Genomic DNA, 18737 nt, shown 5'->3' on the forward strand with positions numbered 1-18737 from the left:
AGAGAGGGAGTGAGAGAATCCCAAGCAGGCTCCATGCTGTCAGCACAGCACAGGCCTAGGTGGGGCTAGAACCCAGGAACCATGAGCTCATGATCTGAGCTGAAATCAAGAGTTAGACGCTTAAGCAACTGAGCCACCCAGGCACCCCATGAAACAAAATTTTTTTAAAATTTATTTATTTAGAGAGAGAAAGAGACAGAACCAGCGCCGGGGGTGGGGGGAGGGCGAAGGGGGGTCAGAGGAACTGAAGCAGGCTCTGTGCTGAAAACAGAGAGCCTGACATGGGGCTTGAACTCATGAACTGTGAGATCATGACCTGAGACGAAGTCAGATGCTTAACCCCAAGAAACAAACGATTTTTAAAGTTGGAACCTTCCTTTATCTTTTTTATTTTTTATTTTTTTGGGTCATGAAACAAGAACGAAATTTATTTCCATGAGGCTAACACCTGGAGGACGCAGACTAGTGTCTCAGAGCCTCTCCAAAGTGCTGACAATCCTTCCAGGTTTAAGTCAGGAGAATGTGGGACAGAGGTCAGCGGATACATGCAGGTGGGCCGTGAAGGTCAGGTTGTCATGGTCATGCGGTCAGTCACGGGGGTCTTGCTGGCTCAGGGCAATCCTTGATGCTTGAGGGGGTAGTTTCGCCTCCCATAGGGGATACTGTGCCTGCAGAGCTCCTGCTTGGGTTCAGAGAGAAGTGATGTGAAATGTTGGGGTCTGGGAGCCAATGGTGAAGAAAGAATTCTTGAGACATCTTCTGTGCAAAAAAGTGGTTTTATCAAAGCACGGGGACAGGACCCGTGGGCAGAAAGCTTAAGCTATTCAATAGAAAAAGACTAAAGTCCGGGTGCCTGGGGGCTCAGTCAGTTAAGCATCCGAATTCAGGTCATGATCCCGCACTTCGTGGGTTTGAGCCCCACGTTGGGCTCTGTGCTGACAGCTCGGAGCCTGGATCCTGCTTCAGATTCTGCATCTCTTTCTCTCTCTCTGTCCCTCCTCTGCTTGCACTCTGTCTCTCTGTCTCCCAAAAATAAATAAATATTTAAAAAATTTAAAAAGACTAAAGTCACTAAAAGAATGAAAAAAGAATTCTTTCTAGCAATATATAGTTGCATATATAAAAATGGAGACTTTAAACAGAGAACTCCCCTCAAAATCAACAACATAAGTAAAAAATATAAATATAAATAAAAATAAATAAATAAATAAATAAATAAATAAATAAATAAAGGACACTTAACAAGTACCTATACAAAAAATTACATTTTGGAAAATTTAGTAGGTGTTAAGTTATGTTACCCAGGGATGTTGAATCTTTGAGCAAGGAGACATTTTTAAACTTTAAGCTTTGTTAGCAGTTGCAATTATCCAAAATGTAGCTGGATATAAGGATCTAGTGAGAAATCTAGTTAACACCATTAATACTGAATTTCTTCCATGAACCATAATGTCATGGAAACAGTTATAATATTAGTTATTTGTTCTGGTAACTTTGCCAATGAGAGAAACTCAACTTGAAATAGCTTAAGGAAAATGGAAAGTTAATTATAAAGACAGAAGTATACAAATAAAGCTGGGCCTCAGTATCTGCTGGATGTGGGAGCCTGAATGCTATCACTATACTTTCTGCCTGTTTTCTCTACCTCTTTCTGCATGTTAGCTTCATTTTCCTCGCTCACCACAGGATAACTTTATCCCTATGGTGGGAAACATGACCCCTGAGAAATTCCAAGCTCTATGACTCACAGATTCTGCCAATGTTCTGGGCCCCAAGTCCATATATTCCAAAAAAGGTGGGGTGTCATTGGCTCTACTTAAATAAAGGATCCTGTCCCAGACCAATCAGGAGGCCAGGTACTGAAATTGACCAGCTTGGGTCAGATGCATACCTCTGACATAAAAACCTCTGTGGCCATAATGACAGGGTCATAGAAGAATAACAGTAGCTCCATGAGACCCACATGGATGAAGGGGAGGGGAGGGAGACAGTTCCCACAGGGGATTTTCATACCGAGAAATCGTAAGTAATGGCTACAAGGACACTCTACCTTGCCACATTTCTTTGAGGTTCTCTTAGAGCAGAGCTATTTGGAAGAATTGTCTGTGACAATGAACACTTTCTATATTTGTGCTGTGCTGGGTACTATGGTGCCCAGCCACATGCGGTTAGCGCCTCCTATATTGGACAGCACAACCTCAGCGCTACAGAAATGACACGATGCTGTTCAGGTAGGGACTGCCAAGTAAGATTATCTAACGGGTACTTGGTGGGATAAACTGTAATGTCTCTGATCAGAGGAGAACAGTAATTTCCTGTGTGTGGATACTCTACCTTATCACCCAGTATGGTAAGAAATGTATCCATCAGGCTGTGTGGAAGTAATTAAAGACTGAGTTGGGAAGAAAAAGATAAAAAATAAACAGAAATCAAAATAATTATTTTTACTCTTTCATTGCCTCCAGCAATTATTTTCTTCAAGATTTGCTCCCTACCCCATTATAGGCAGCACAGTAACAACTAAGAGAAAAACTAAACATGCATTCTAGAATTTTTTTTATTCACTTAGATCAAATGGTAGTTTTCCCTCTTGCCACCTCAAGTTTTCAAGATACCGGAAGCTCTATCAGAGAAAAAAAGAAGAGAGCAATTCACACAGACACGAATTATTACCTTATATTTTCCTTCCATTATATCTTCTAAGACTTTCCTGCAGACTGAAGGGCCACCTACATTTCTCTTCCTTTTCCTCTCTAAATATAATGTGCTCTTGTATAATCTCTGCTATAATTTCCTATTGATCAATGAAGTTATTGCTGTTGGCTAAATGCATGGAGCAAGTACCCTCTGGTTTGTTGAGAAACTACCACTCAGTATGATACAAGCCTGTCAGCATGGGGACTGATCAGAACTTCCAGTCATAGAGACTAACAACGCAAAATGTGCAACAAACACATGCTTAGTAGGATACAAACTACCTTAGCTAAACTTTATTCCCAATGAAGAAATATATTATTTTGTTCTAAGTAGGAGTACTCGATTATATTTAAAACCTTTTTTCACAGCTGGATGTTCCCATAATGACAAGTGATCGTTATGTAACAATTTTCACTCAAAGGTCAGAAAGTATGCCACAAACCTTTTAAATGCCATAAATATGTCACACACCGGTAAATACAGCCACCCCTCATGTAGAAGGCAGGAGGCGACATATAGAAGGCCTCAAGAATGTACAAATGTCAGAAGGAAATTGAATACTAAAGAAAATTAGTAATCTGAGTTAGATGAGAAAATCATCTTCTGCTGGAAAAAGTCATTTAAATCTCCTCAGCTTATATAACTTTAAATGTGTGGACCTGATACAGAGAAGGTCACTAAGTGCTTTTCTTGCTTAAATTCATCAAATACAAGAATGCCAACTACAATTCTTTGTATGAAAGTAGATACTCAATTAATTTTTGATGAGTGAGTAAATAAATGATAACAGGCTTAGGTGTCATGGGTCCTCTTATTAGTCATTTTTAAACTTTAATGTGTATATTGCATAATAATCTGATAAAATAGCCATTGATGATTGTGATAAAGAGAAATTTAAAAGAACTCTGAAAAACCTGAAGATCACTTTATCTATCATAGTGTTTCTTTCTACTTATCATCTTCCCAATTGCTTTTTCCCCAATATAGACTTTCTCTTTGCTTACCGTTATGAATGAAAGAGGAAATTTCCACAGAGCTTAACATGGTATAACATGCCATGTTCTGACATTAAAAAAAGAGTTTGCAGGTATTTTTTTATTTTAAGGTGGAATGATTTATTAAAGGAATTATGGGACATCTTTTGAGGATTCAAACTGATGGGCCACAACAATCAATCATAGGACAATGATTTGTAAGAGTACAATTTGAGTTTTACATGATATGCTAAGGTTTGAAAGTGAATCATGAGCACAATTTGTTTCAATCACTACCATAAAGTTTTCATTTCATAAAGATGCTCACTAAATTTCAAAAACACCACAAGGGGCGCCTGGGTGGCTCAGTCGGTTAAGCGTCCGACTTCAGCTCAGGTCATGATCTCACACTCCGTGAGTTCAAGCCCTGCATCGGGCTCTGGGCTGATGGCTCAGAGCCTGGAGCCTGCTCCCGATTCTGTGTCTCCCTCTCTCTCTGCCCCTCCCCTGTTCATGCTCTGTCTCTCTCTGTCCCAAAAATAAATAAACGTTGAAAAAAAAATTAAATAAAAAAAAATTTAAAAATACATAAATAAAAAACACCACAAAATCTGATTTAAAAGACACTTGCTTAGTGACTCCCTAAGTAACCAATTTCTCTCTCCTAAAACAATATGCACAAATATTTTAACTTTCAATAGAAAAGGTTATGTAAAAATAATAGATATAGCTATTAGGGTACTTGCTACTTCTATCATTTTTTGTCTACTGCATTTTATTGTTTTAATTTACATGGGGAAAAGATGTACTTTTTTCAGATGCTAACCCCCATCCATCTTTTTTCTCCTCCACTCAGACTCCTCCCCCAACCAAAATACACTTGGTTGAGTTTATTCCTATATTACTAAATATTCATCCCATTTAACTCCAAAGGTAGAACTTGTACCTAGGGTAAAATCAGAAAGCTCTAAAGAAATTTAATGTCTGCCTAGGAAGAGGTAAGGCTCCTAGTGTTGACACCCCAAAATAATTCCCTTGCTATTTCAATACACTAGCTATCTATGTGATTCAACCTAGTCCTTCATTAAGAAATACGAACAGAGGGGCACCTGGGTGGCTCAGTCAGTTAAGCATGTGATTTCAGCTCAGATCATGATCTCATGGTTCATGGGTTCGAGCCTCACGTAAGGCTCTGTGCTGACAGCTCAGAGTCTGGAGCCTGCTTCAGATTCTGTGTGTCTGTCTCTCTCTCTCCCCCTCCTCCACTCATGCTCTGTCTCTCTCTCTCTCTATCAAAAATAAAAAAATAAATAAACATTAAAAAATATGAATAGAGAGGCAAGGATCTCTAGACTTTGAAAAGAGCCTAAGTGAACAACTGCATAAATGATCCCAAGGGAAACTCAGAGAGTTTCAGAAAGATATTACAAGCTGTTAAGTAAAGGCTGCTATTGAAAGAATAAATAGAGAAAAATCCAAGAACAAGGAAGACTTACTGAAATTTTAAAATATGATTGTTGAAACAAAACGTTCATTAAAGGGGATGAAAATGGCATCAGGACTTTGGAAAACAGTTTGGCAGTTTCATAAAAAGTTAAACACACACCTACCATATGATCTAGTCATTCGTCTCCTAGATACTTGTCCAAGAGAAAGGAAAGCATATGTCCATGCAAAGACTTGTACATAAGTATTTATAGCATCTTTATTTGCCAAAACTGAAACAACCAAAAAGTTCACCAAGAGGTGAATGGATAGATAAGCCGTGGCATAACCATACAATGGAATAATACTTAGCAATTAAAAAGAAATGAACTATGAATATACATAGCATCATGGGTGAATCTAAAATAATTATGCTAAGTGAAAAAGTCAGAGATAAAAAAAGAATACATACTGTACAGTCCCATTTATATAAGTCTAAAATATGCGAATGACATAATATATAGTGACATAAATCAAATGAGTGGTTGCCTGGGGGAAAGGAGAAAGATGGTCTAGGGAGGACAGGAGGGAGAGATTACAAAGGGGCAGAAGGAAGCTTTTGGTGGTGATGGATATGTCCTTTATCTTGATGGTTTCATGGGTATAAACATATGTCAAAACTTACCAAATCACATGGGGCACCTGGGTGGCTCAGTTGGTTAAGCGTCTGACTCTTGGCTTAGGCTCAGGTCATGCTCTCACAGTTTGTGGGTTTGAGCTCCAAGTCAGGCTCCACACTGTCAGCTCGACGTCTGCTTGGGATTCTTGCTCTATCCCCCTCTCTCTCTGCCCCTGCCCCACTCATGTTCTCTCTCTCTCTCTCTCTCTCTCTTTCTCTTTCTCAATTAATAAACTTAAAAAAAAAAGGACTTACCGAATCATACACTTTAAATATATGCAATTTATAGTTTGTTAAATATGCTTCATCAAAGCTATTGGAACAAAGAAAACAACAGAATATGAAGAAAACAAAACAAGATGTAGAAGAGAAAAAAAGAAAATTAATGGAAAATATGAGAAAAAATTATAATTCATTGATCAGGGGTGCCTGGGTGGCTCAGCCAGGTGAGCATCCAACCCTTGATTTCAGCTCAGGTTATGATCCCAGGGTCATGGGACAAAGCCCCGCAGTGGACTCTGCACTGAGTGTGGAGCCTGTTTAAGATTCTGTCTCTCTCTCTCTGCTCCTCTCCCCCATGCTCTCTCCCTCTCTCTCTCTCTTTCACTCTCCAAATTAAAAAAAAAATAATAATTCATAGATCAACTCTGGAAGTCCAGCATTTAGCTGATAAGAATTCAGAGTGAAAGAAAAGAGAATATGAAGCACAGATAGTTAAAGAAACAATGGAAAGGTATTTCCCAGATCTAAAGAAAGCTTCTGGACTTTAGATGGAAAGAGCCCTCCAAAAGCTAAATAAGCTCTTGAATGAATAAAAACTCATATCTAGATACATCCCACTGCATTTCAGAAGAGGAAGGATAATGAAGATTCTTAAAGCTTCCAGAGATGGAAAAAAGGCAAATCAAAACAAAAGGTCAACTCCCCCAAAATGAGATTCAGGCATCAGAAATCCCAACAACAAAGTGAGTGTTAGGAAAGGACGGAGCAATGCCTATAGATTACTGGGGGAAAAATGATTATGAAACTTGAATTCTTTGCAAATCAAACTCAATCAAGAATGAGGGCAGCAGCACCTGGGTGGCTCAGTCAGTTGAGCATCTGACTCAATTTCAGCTCAGGTCACGATCCCAGATCATGGGACTGAGCCCTGCATTGGTCTCTGCACTGAGTATGGAGCCTGCTTAAGATCCACTCCTCTCTTTCCCTCCCTCTCTCTCTCTCTCTCTGTCCCTCCCCTACTTGCACTCACCTCTCTCTCTCTCAAAAAAAAAAAAAAAAAATGAGTACAAAATCAAGTCATTTAAGGAATGCATGAATTCAAAAAATCTACTGTCATACACATTTGATTAAAAAAAATTGTTTAACTTGATGATATAGCCTAATAAAATGAGAACAGATTCCAAGGAAGTGGAAGCTAGGAATCTAAGAAACAATGAAACTAACCTATGAATACAATGAAAAGAAATCATAGGATGACACTTGGACAGCAAGCCTAGAAAGTAACACATTCAAATTAGAAAACAAAGTCTAAAGAAGATGTTCAGGAAGAAAATTCTTTCCATTCAACAATAAATATACTACAAAGCTGGAAGATCTTATTATTGTCATGAAAAGGGCATATATTTCTTCTCTCATTGGAAAAAAAAAGGCAATTAGATATTGTAGGGGGGAATCCATATGGTCTACACATGAAGCAAATTAAATATGGCATGATTTTGAGTAGTTCTTTCGGACAAGAAAATCCATTTTATCTAGACATTTGGAATATTCTCTTTCGGTCAGCACTGATTTAGCAAAATAGTATTACATTTTCCAATTTAGAATTCTAATCATAAAATTTGGGTCACAGTAAATAATATTTATTTAATCATAATATTATAAATATGTGTTCTAAGATGTTAAATAAAGTACAAAATCCTTAGTGTACAGAACAGAATGTAAATATTATCAATCTTGACATCATCAAAGGAAGAATATAGCCATCAGTGAGGCTAAAAAAGTGAAACAAAGGGATGAGAGATGAAAGTTTAGGGATGGTAATTTCTCTCCTCTTACATAATGGAGAATTTGAAGTTACTTTTTAAAACTGATGGAAGATAAGGAGAAGTTTTATATATTTTTAATTGATGTAAATGAATAATAGAATGTATATATATCATATCGCTCATATATATATCACATTGTCCATATGTAATATATCATGTTTGCATATATTATACCTCATTTTATGTATATGGCATAGCATTGAATATATATTTAGGAGGAGAGGGAAAGGGAGAAGTGGTGGGAAATCCCTCTGCTTTCATAACCTGGAATCAACAGGTGTTGTCTAAACTTAGAAATCAAAACACAGAATTATAAGTATATTCTGTAGGATTATGGTGATAATTGCAAGAACCAAAAACATAAACATATAAAAGAAGCTCTTGGGAATATGCTAGGTACATGGGGAGTTCAAATTGGGAAACATGTATTTTTATTTTGTTTTATGCCATTCTATACATGAGTATGTTTTACTTTTATTAAAAACAAAAACATAAGTTAAGTGAGTCCCACTTCTGCTGCCTTCAGGAGGATAAGATCTATACTTACAACGTGTTTGACAATCTAGTTCCGAATGACCTGTTCAATCTTGTCTCCCAGAATTCATGCATCTGACCACCTCACTTTTTTCCTGAAAGCGCACTGCTCTTCTGTTCCTTCATGCATGTCTTTTGCACATGACTACCTTTCTGTCTTAAAATGGAAGATAGGAATCTGCTTTGCTGGGGAAAGTTCTACTCAGCATTTATGAATAAGATCAGCAAGAAATCATGAAAAGAAGAAGGAGGAGGAGGAGGAGAAATTTGACTACATAAAAATTTATTTTTTTTTAATTTTTTTTTCAACGTTTATTTATTTTTGGGACAGAGAGAGACAGAGCATGAATGGGGGAGGGGCAGAGAGAGAGGGAGACACAGAATTGGAACAGGCTCCAGGCTCTGAGCCATCAGCCCAGAGCCTGACGTGGGGCTCGAACTCACGGACCGCGAGATCGTGACCTGGCTGAAGTCGGACGCTTAAAAATTTAAAAGCTCTGTATGGAAGAAAGACACTGTAAACAAAGTTTGATGACAAATACAAATTGGGAAAAGAAAGATTTGCAGCATATATGACAATGGGTACAGCATGGACGTAGCCAAATGCCTATGAGCAACTGACTCTACCACTTACCAGCTGCAAGATCTTGAGCAAGTTATTTAACTTTCATGTGTCACACAGTTTCTTTATCTGTAAAATGAGAATAATAATAGTACCAAATTTATAGGATTTTTGAGGAATAAATTAATTAGTACATGTAAAGCATTTAGAACAGCACCTGACATATATTAAGTGGCATATAAGTTTGAGATTTTAGTATACTGTTGAAGATTTTAAAGAGCACTTAAAATAAGAAAACAGTATCTTAGCACCTATTAGGAAAGTGGTCATATAGATAAGAAGGGTCAAAAGAAGAAATACTAATGGGCATTAAGTATATGAATTTGCTCAAGCTTGCCATTTATAAAAGCAATGGAAATTAAAACAAGCGAGATGTCTTTTAAATATCAGATTGGCAAAGACATAAATGATTGATAGTGCTGAGTTTAGGTAAGGTTATGGACAACTGGGCATGATCTCAAATGTGAGGATGGGAGAGAAATAAATTGATAGAACATTTCCAGAGAACAATGTGGCAATATTCATCAAAATTAAAGATAAGTAGTATATTTTTGACCCAGTCATTCTAATTTTATGAATTTCTGCTAAATAAATAAGTTGATAAGACTATCTTTGTTTGTTTGTTTGTTTGTTTGTTTGTTTGTTTGGAACAGGAAACAATTAGAAACAACCTAAATGTCCATCAATAGGAGTCAGTTAAATAAATTAGGATTCATCCCTGTAATAGAATACTATCCATTTATCAAAAATGGATGGAGTGGAGCCACATTGATTGACATACACAATAGCCACAGTGTATCAGGTACATCAGAGAATTGCCTATTCTCTGGTAGGCAATTTATCTGCAACATTTCATTTACTTCTCATCACAACTCTGTAAGTTATATCATGTTATTACATCAGTATTATAAAGAAGGAAACAAATTCAAAGCCCTTCGGTGACTTATCAAGGTCACAACTCAAACCTAGGCCCACTGACTCTGAAACCCATGTTCTTAATGTCAATGCCATAATGCAAATAGATTATAAAGCAGTTCATACTCTGTAAGCTGATTTGTTATATATAATAAATACGTAATGTGGTTTTATGTGTCAACTTGACTGGGCCATGGGGTGCCAGATATTTGGTCAAACATTATTGTGGGTGTGTCTATGGAGATTAATATTTGAATTGGTAGACTAAGTAAATCCTTATCCAAGCAGCTGAAGAACTGAATAGAACAAAAAGGCTGAGTTAGAGGGAACTCTTCTTGCCTGACAGCCTTGAGCTGGGACATCTGTCTTTTCTGGCCTTTGAAGGTAAACTGAAACATCGGCTCCCCTTGGGTCTCCAGCTTGCCAGATTTTGGATTAGAACTCACACCATCAGCTCTCCTGGGTCTCCAGAGAGCCAACTGCAAGACATAAAAAATAGCCATAATCTGGGGATTTATAACCATGTGAGCCAACTCCTTATAATCCCTCACTCTCTCCCCATCCATATAGAGAATATATATATATATATATACACATATGCATATATACATATATATATACACACACACACACATATATATACACATGTATATATATATACACACATGCATATAAAGAGGATATATCTCCCTGGAGAACCCCAATACATATGTAATAACACATTTTTAAGGCACAGGAGTATTGGATGGATATACACCAAACTGTCAACAGCTGTTTCCTCTGGAGGGCCAGAGCATGGAATAGGCTCTCACTTTATATTTTATCATTCTTTGGTCTTTGAATTTTTCACAAATAACAAGAATAGCATTTAAGGTTAAAAGTATATAATTATATTCTGAAAATACAACTTCAAATGGCTGCTTCACCTCTCTGTGATTCCTTCCAACCCTCTCTCCCTGAATCAGAGGTAAGAACTCCCCTGACATTTTGCCTTTACATATATTAGAAAATTTAGAGTATCTCTTTGTCATTGAATAGGGCCTAGACTGAGTCCTAAATACTTACCCTGTTTCATTCATCTTCCTGGTCCCCTTTCACTGAGAAAGCTAAAATGGGGAATTCCTCAAATAGATTTGGTTTGAGCTGGACATGGTAAGCTAACCTGAAGGAGGAGGTATGCATTCAACCCTCTTTGCCTGTGTTCCCCTTCTCTTTGTTTTCCTGAAAGGATTTTACTGGTCTCTGTTAGGGACTATTCCCTTTTGATTTAGCCTCCTTTATGTCTGAGGCTTAGTTATATAATCACAGCTGAAGTTCTTTTTTCTCCCAAATTTCCTATGGAGAGCTTTTCTTTTGATGCTGGTCATTGGGAAGTCACTTAATGTTCTGAGCTATGCCTCTGCAGAATGGGAGAACCTAGATCCAGGGGACAATTTTAAAGAAAAGTTTTCACAATAATAGGAAGAATTCACAGCCCAAAGGAAACACATGAGTATAAACACTTCCAATTGTCCAAATTGGGGGCAAAAGTTGGATTTATACACTTCTCCTCTCTCTCCTTACTGTCATGGGAAGATTTGAGAAATATCCCAGTCTTGTATTCTGAACTCCCTCGCTCTGACTATATACCATATAATGACTATCGTTTTCCTTTGTGCATCTTAAATAAGAATATACACTTGTGTAGTTGTTTGTGCAGAATATAAAAGTACTAACTGTAAAACTTTGTTTTGTAGTTAAAATGGCCAACACCTGAACGAAGCTACCTGATCTAAGTTCTTGGATTATCCAAAGCAATAAACTAGAGAGGAGACAGGATAAGAACTCTGTCCAGAACACTATACTATTTGTGCCGCACTTACACAAACCTGAGAGTGAGTGCCTCCTTAAATTTTGCACCTTGGACATTTTGCTTACCTCATTCTTAGTCCTGACCCAGGATCCTGCCATCTCCAGCTTCCGCAGGTCACAGCCATAGGAGAGGATCCCAGTAGAGATATATTTTTCCCACTCCCAGTGCCACCCACAGTGGTTCCTTATCAGTAAAAATGTAATTAATGAGAAGTCCTCAATAAAGTCTTCCAGTAAATGAAAGAAAACAGAATAGAGAAGACCTGTGTCAGAAGGAGCACAAGTGGAAAGGACTCGAGTTTTCATTGAGGGTAAGTTTAATTTTCACATAAGGGCACCTACTAAAATTCCTAATGTGATTTTAGGTTGCAATTTTAGATGTTTATTATCTATCACAAAGAAAGCAATAATCCCATTCTCCTTTGCCCTAGTAAGAAATATCTGGAGTGAATTCAGCAGCAAGATATTTCTAATTATATTCTATGAGAAAAGGTTAAAAAACTGATAATGTTTAGTCTGAAAAAGAAATGACTCAGGGACTCCATGGTAATTGTTTTCAAATATTTGAATAGTTGCCAGATGAAAAGGGATCAGGCTTATTCTGTATGGTCACAAGAGTCAGAGCCAAAACCAGTGCATGACAGCTGCACAGAAACAGATCTTAGCTTGTTATAGGCCCTGGTGCCCAGATTATTATTGTTACAAATAATCCCTCTTGGTTTAGTGTGCAAGATAATTGGATTTCTTACCACAGTAAACCAGATTGCAATCATACCTTACATGTAAGCTCTATTGGAACAGAATTATGCTAACGGGCCCAGTCAACAAAAACATTAGATGGATGGCTGATTTGGGAAGCTGCCATCCCTCCTTTCTTCCATGCTTTTCCCCTCAGACTCACTTGGCTTTTTTTTTTCTTTTCACCCTGTGTTGGTGGAGGCCCTTGGGATAGTTGGAAATGGTGAAGTTTTCCCAGGTGGGTTTTCTTCTTGCTACAAGACTTTTCCTGAAACCTATTCCATATTCTCTCCATCCCTTCTTCTCCCACAGTCCAGATCCCCAGAAGCTTTCACTTTAGCCCAGATACGTGCTTTTAAAACCCTAAGGACCATCTGCTGGTTTTGTCACATGGACCAGACCTTAGACCTTGCACTACCCCTCCTCTTCCTCTCTCACTTTCCCTGTCTTTCTCTCCCTCTCTTCTCCCTTCTCTTCTTTTATATTCTTGTTTTAATCTCCAAAGATTCACCTCTAGTTTCCCTAAGATCAAGAAGATAGAATGGTGGGGTGCCTGGGTGGCTCAGTTGGTTAAACGTCCAACTCTTGGTTTCAACTCAGGTCATGAAATCCCAACTTGTGGGTTCAGACCTAGCATCAGGCTCTGCGCTGATGGACAGAGTCTGCTTCAAATTCTCGGTCTCCTTCTTTCTCTGCCCCTTACCTGTTCTCTGTCTCTCTAAAAAATAAATAAACATTAAAAAAAAAAAAAACAAAGAAGCTAGAATGGAGAACAATTGATACTCATATACAGACTTTCCATCTCTGAGACTCTACGATTTTAAGACATGCTTGGGGTGGAAAGGAACATGGTGTGCTTGAAGGATGGTGATATTTGCAAGATACAGGAGTTGAATTAGGGAATAGTAAGAATTATATTAGAAGATCCTGAACCCCAGACTGAGGATTTGAGACTCCTCTGAAATCTTGCAGGGCCTTTAGTAAGAAAGTGATATGTTCAAAGTGATGTTCTAGTCAGAAAAGTATAAGATGGAGTATAGGATTAGTTGAGGAAGGTTGGGAATAAAGGCAGAAACTCATTAGAAGATGCTCTGTCGTCCAGGAATAAGATAATGGAAGTATGGACAATGGTAGCAGATATGGGAATAAAAAGAAAGAGTTGGGTTCAAGAGGCATGTTAGAAGAATTTTGACAATACTTTATGTATTAGATGGTATTGTTTTATCTGTCCACAAAAATATATCTCTTATATATGGCCTTTTGTAGCAATGTGGATGGAACTGGAGAGTGTGATGCTAAGTGAAATAAGCCATACAGAGAAAGACAGACACCATATGGTTTCACTCTTATGTGGATCCTGAGAAACTTAACAGGAACCCATGGGGGAGGGGAAGGAAAAAAAAAAAAAAGAGGTTAGAGTGGGAGAGAGCCAAAGCATAAGAGACTGTTAAAAACTGAGAACAAACTGAGGGTTGATGGGGGGTGGGAGGGAGGAGAGGGTGGGTGATGGGTATTGAGGAGGGCACCTTTTGGGATGAGCACTGGGTGTTGTATGGAAACCAATTTGTCAATAAATTTCATAAAAAAAATAATAAAAAAAAATAAAATATATATATCTCTTCTTCTTTCTTTCTTTTTGTTTTTTTTTTTTTTTTTTTTTTTTTTTTGGAGCTGCCCATCTCCCACTCCAACCACATGATCCTGGAGATGCTGAGGTGTAGCCATGAGAATGCCCCTCATAGACCTCCTACTGCAGGGAACACAACTGACTAAGGGTCCCAGCTGCTGTGTTTCATAATCCATCTCTGTGTTTGCACGGAGGCCACACTTCCCACACGCTGTTCTTGCCACCAATTGAGTATGACTGGAACACCAAGGTAGATCTGTTCCTGGGTGATGAGGAGACAAGGGACTCCTTTTTCAGCCAACTTTGGCTCAAGAACTACCCGATAGCTTTGCTGAACTTGCTACAAACTGTAGAAACTCTCTCTCTCTCCTTCACTCAGGGTCAGACTGCATCACCTAAAGGCTTCCCTTTACATCCAGCTCCCTTACATACAGGCATCTCCCCAAATAAAATCCTTATGCATTTAATCCCATTTGGGCATCTGCTTCTTTCAAGGGCATGAACTAATATAACTGCCAATCCCAGAGTACAGCATCCCACAAGTCCCAATGGTTGGTCCAAGAAATAGGCCTATGACTCAAGCTGGACCAAAGGAATGCCTTCTTGAGACTGGCTGAACTTAAACTGGAGGCCAAACTCAGTTTTTCCTCGTGCACACTGAGCTGTAGGTGTGTGACATCAAGGCTTCTACTGGCTCTCAGCCTTGTGGAAAATACCCAGCAAGTTTAGTTACTGTCCAGAGAGAAAGCACATTCTTGCTGCACCAGTTTGCTGGCTCTAGTTCCAGAGGTTCCTAGACCTAGTCCACTTCTTGCAACTCTTGCTTTGATTCTGGGAACTATCTTTGGATCCCCCAGAAAATTCGCTTCTTTTTCCTTAAGCTAATTGGAAACTCCACTGCTTGCAACCAAACGAGTCCTAACTAACACGTATAGTGACAAAACAGATTAAGTACAGGAAAAAGCAGAATTCGTCCTGAAGTTATAAACACAAGAGACCAGAAATATGGGAATTAGAAACATTTTACGGAAGATGATTCAGGCATGACAGGATACCAAAATCAAAATGTTCTATAGATTACTGGGGTTAGTATGATCAGAACCTTAGGGAGAGGTCTTAGGCAAGAGATACAGATACTGCACGGACTTGCCAGGTGATAGTGGAATGTAAAAAAAGGTAATACATTGGGCTTTTGCACTGTAATGAGATGATCATTTGCCCTATTTTTATTTTGCATCCTTGTACATAACCTATATGGAAGTGTCACTAACATATATATCCTTCCTCATTAATGTAACTTGGTAATTAGTTCAAATTAACTGTTTTTTTAAAATTTGTTATAACCAAGTTTAAATGAGGTTAAAGCCGAAATAATGGTTAAACAACACAGAAGCTGGCTTGTACTATAAATATTTTGTGTGTGTGGGGGGGTGCACAACCAAATTACAATTACTTTGAATTGTAATTACAATTAAAATTAAATTACAATTAAATGACAATTAAAACTACAATTAATAATTTCATATATCCAAAAGAATATGAATGAAGAGCAGAAAAAAATCCTACTGATGTGTCATCACAATTGTTGAAAAAAATAAAAACTAGAAAAAAGAAGAAATTGAATGCTAAGTCATTCTACAGCTAAGTCAACATGGATTAACTTTTTTAAAATTTTCCTCCACAAATCCCTTTTCTGAGTCACTTGCCTCGTAAAATTTAAGTCCAATGTCACCGTTACAACAGTGATACATTTGAGGACACAGAGAATTTGAAAATATATGACTTCTCTTTAAGAGATAAGAAACCTCTTTCCCAGAAAATTGATTAGGCCAGTAGGTGATGAGGTGGTTGTGATAATTATGATATTCTGCCATGCCCTCATTGATCTGTGTTCTCAATTTGAATTTTTCACTAAGAACTTTTGGCAGCAACCTTGTAACTCTTGCCAAAAATTTGCTCTGGTGGCCATCCAAACTAGTGAGTTAAGCAAAACATTCCACAATAAGGTGTTAAATAGCTGAACCTTTCTTTTATATACCTGCCTTAATAAATTCATGTGTTTCCTTGACTCCTGAAATAAAATCAGATTTTTTTTTTTTTTTTTTGGTAACAAGCATAAAAAAGGCCTTCTCTACAGGTGTTTCTCAAAGTGTGGTCCTTAACATCACATAAGTACCATCTAGGATTTGTTAAATATACAAATTTGTATGCTCCATCTCATATCAACAAATCAGAACTTTTGGAGTTAGGACCTGAAGACACACATCTTTAAAAAGCAGCCCCCTCCAAGGTACTGTCATGTAAAACAAAGCTTTACTCCACAAAGACTGGTCTGAAAGGAAAATTTTCCCTTCTATAGATTATTTTAAGTTCAGTAATCTAACACATACTGAAGTGTTTCAAGTAAAAAAAAGTATTGAAGAATACTTTCTTGGTATCTCAAGAAGAAACACCAGAGAAACAAATCTTTTAGGAAACAAATCTTCCTGCTTATGATACATCTCTTGTTTCTGAGAACAGTCCTCCCCACTATCTATAGTGAGACCCAGGGAGTCATGTTTAGTATAGTCAAATATGGTATAGTCAAGTATAGTCTACTTACTCTTTGGTTCTAATTGATTGAGCTAATTGATTGGGGTAATACCTAACTGAAATGGACCAATCAATCCCAGTCAACCTCATTCTGTAATTTGAACTGAGAAAGCCAAAGAACATCACAGTTGGGACATCACCTTAAGGTCTAGCATGGGGTTCACTAACTTCCAACATCCAAAAACCCCAGAGCTGCCCTGTTCTCAGTCTTCACTTAGGCCCGAGATAAAGAAGATATTTCAACAGTGAAACAAGAACAGGATAAAAAGTAACAATTAGAGAATACAAAAAAAGATTTTTGAAACTAAAAATAATATAAATTTAAAATTCAATATAACAGCTGAAAGATATAGTTGAAGACATCTCCCAGAAAGTTGAGGAAAATGACCAAGATATAGAAAATAGGATAAGAAGGGGTATCTGAGTGGCTCAGTTGGTTAAGCATCCAACTCTTGGTTTTGGCTCAGGTCATGATCTCACAGTTCGTGAGATCAAGCTCCATGCTTCAAGTTTGGAGCCCACTTGAGATTCTCTCTCTGCCCTTCTCCCTCTCTCTCTCTCTCTCTCTCTCTCTCTCTCTCTCTCTCAATAAATAAGGAAATAAAACTTAAAAAATAGAGAATAAGAAAAGAACATAAGGTGACACAGAAATTCCAGGGTTGCAAAAAAAAAAAAAAAAAACAGAAGAAATCATCAAAGAAAAAATCTAGAAAATTTTCTGTATTTGAAGAACAAGATTTTTCAGATTGAAAGGCTACTCTGAGTGCCTGGTACAATTGAATGCCTTGTACACCAGAACACATCTCAGCAATTTTTAGAATTCCAGGAAGGCAAGAAGATCAGAAATCAGATGTATCACAAGGATAAATATAGAACAATCTGATTACATAACAGTAGCTCAATAAACTATAAACTAGAAGGCAATAAAGAAATACCTTTAGGGGCGCCTGGGTGGCTCAGTGGGTTGAGCGGCTGACTTCAGCTCAGGTCATGATCTCGCGGTCCGTGAGTTCGAGCCCCGCGTCGGGCTCTGTGCTGACAGCTCAGAGCCTGGAGCCTGTTTCAGATTCTGTGTCTCCCTCTCTCTGATCCTCCTCTGTTCATGCTCTGTCTCTCCCTGTCTCAAAGATAAATAAAACGTTAGAAAAATAAAATAAAATAAAAAAATTAAAAAAATAAAAAAGAAATGCCTTTAGAATTCTGCAGAAAAATTAATTCCTAAGCTTCTATATCCAACCAAGTTAAAAAAAAAAAAAAGTGGAAGGGTTGGGGCGCCTGGGTGGCTCAGTTGGTTGAGCATCCAACTTGGCTCAGGTCATGATCTCGCAGTTCATGAGTTCAAGCCCCACGTCAGGCTCTGTGCTGACAGCCCAGAGCCTAGAGCCTGTTTCAGATTCTGTGTCTCCCTCTCTTTCTGCCCCTCCCCCACTCTCTCTCTCTCTCTCTTTCTCTCTCTCTCTCTCTCAAAAATAAAGATTAAAAAAAACTAAAAAATTAAAAATAAAGTGAAAGGGTAGAATAAATACAGTTTTAGACGTCTATGGTCTCAAAAAAATCTTACTTCCTATGCATCCTTTCCCAAAAACTTACTTGGGAATGTTCTCCAACATACTAATTGAAGAAGCCAAAAAAGGGAAAGATATAGATTATAGGAAACAGGAGCTTAACATGTAAGAGAAACTCTTAGAATCCCAGGAAGATGATGATAAAGGAAGAACCAGGAGACATCTGGACACCACACATAGAAGGCAATGAGTTCTCACGGGCCAAGTCACAAGGCTCCAAGAGAGACACTTCCTCATGAAGATGAATGAGAAAGAACACTTAATGTGCCTCAACATCTTGACAGGGTATTTAGATACATGAGCTTGAATCAGTGATGGGCACACAGAGACCTAGGAAGCTTTAAAAAAAAAAAAAAGATAATGATCAACTTCAATTTGTAGGAAAATAAAGGTAATCATATTTACTACAATGCTTACCTCTGAATAACAATCACTTAGTCATCACATGTAAACACTGAATATTGATCTAA

General features: G+C 37.9%; 1 long non-coding RNA gene across 1 annotated transcript; it reads right to left on the minus strand.

The window, feature by feature from the left end:
• Positions 1-8777: 8777 nt before the first annotated feature.
• Positions 8778-17695, minus strand: LOC123382855. The gene is made up of 3 exons (XR_006591929.1): positions 17638-17695; positions 11812-11972; positions 8778-10373 (listed from the first exon to the last, which is right to left on the minus strand). It is a non-coding gene; the product is annotated as an uncharacterized LOC123382855 (long non-coding RNA).
• Positions 17696-18737: the final 1042 nt, after the last annotated feature.

Source organism: Felis catus, chromosome F1 (assembly GCF_018350175.1).
Source record: "Felis catus isolate Fca126 chromosome F1, F.catus_Fca126_mat1.0, whole genome shotgun sequence".
Taxonomy (NCBI): domain Eukaryota; kingdom Metazoa; phylum Chordata; class Mammalia; order Carnivora; family Felidae; genus Felis; species Felis catus.